At 42.1% G+C, this 689-nt stretch overlaps 1 non-coding gene across 1 annotated transcript; it reads left to right on the forward strand.

Annotated features, from left to right (window-relative positions):
• The first annotated feature begins 283 nt into the window (after window positions 1-283).
• On the forward strand, window positions 284-422 carry LOC133904197 (small nucleolar RNA Z247). The gene has a single exon (XR_009907430.1). It is a non-coding gene; the product is annotated as a small nucleolar RNA Z247 (small nucleolar RNA).
• The last annotated feature ends 267 nt before the right edge of the window (window positions 423-689 follow it).

The raw sequence follows: 689 nt of genomic DNA on the forward strand, positions 1-689 counted from the left end.
CAAGGGACTGAACCCTGAGTATGCACATTGGGTAGCCTGGAATCAACAGGTCCTTAGCTATCAGTTGTCCTCTCTTTCTCGGGAGGTCTTGACACAAGTTGTCACCATGAAGACAGCTATGCAAGCATGGTGCACCATTGACGACATGTTTTCCTCTCAGACGCGTGCGCTGTCAGTGAACACGCGCATAGTATTGGCAATGACAAAGAAAGGTAACATGATGATTGTTGAATATGTTGAGAAGATGCAGACGCTTGGAGATGAGATGGCATCTGCCGGCAAACCTCTAGATGACGAAGAGATGGTTTCGTACATCCTGACCGGCCTCATCTGTGATTACACTCCCCAAGTGTTGGCTCTTGTGTCACGAGTGGAACCAATCTCAGTAAGCGAGCTATATTCTCAGCTGCTGAGTTTTGCGATGCGAATAGATCTTCTTCAAGGCACTTAATTGTGGGAAACCATCTAAATAGTATTCTAATTAATCATTAAGTTGATCATTTCTATAATCATAATTGCAATGGTTAACCAGAATATCATTCTGGTAGTCCCAGCATGTGTTTTGTGTCCAAGATTGGAACACACACCTTTCAACATAATTGATCATTTCTATAATCATTAAGTTGATCATTTCTATAATCATAATTGTAATGGTTAACCAGAATACCATTCCGGTAGTCCCAGCATGT

The sequence above is a fragment of the Phragmites australis genome, chromosome 21 (assembly GCF_958298935.1).
Source record: "Phragmites australis chromosome 21, lpPhrAust1.1, whole genome shotgun sequence".
In the NCBI taxonomy this organism is placed as follows: domain Eukaryota; kingdom Viridiplantae; phylum Streptophyta; class Magnoliopsida; order Poales; family Poaceae; genus Phragmites; species Phragmites australis.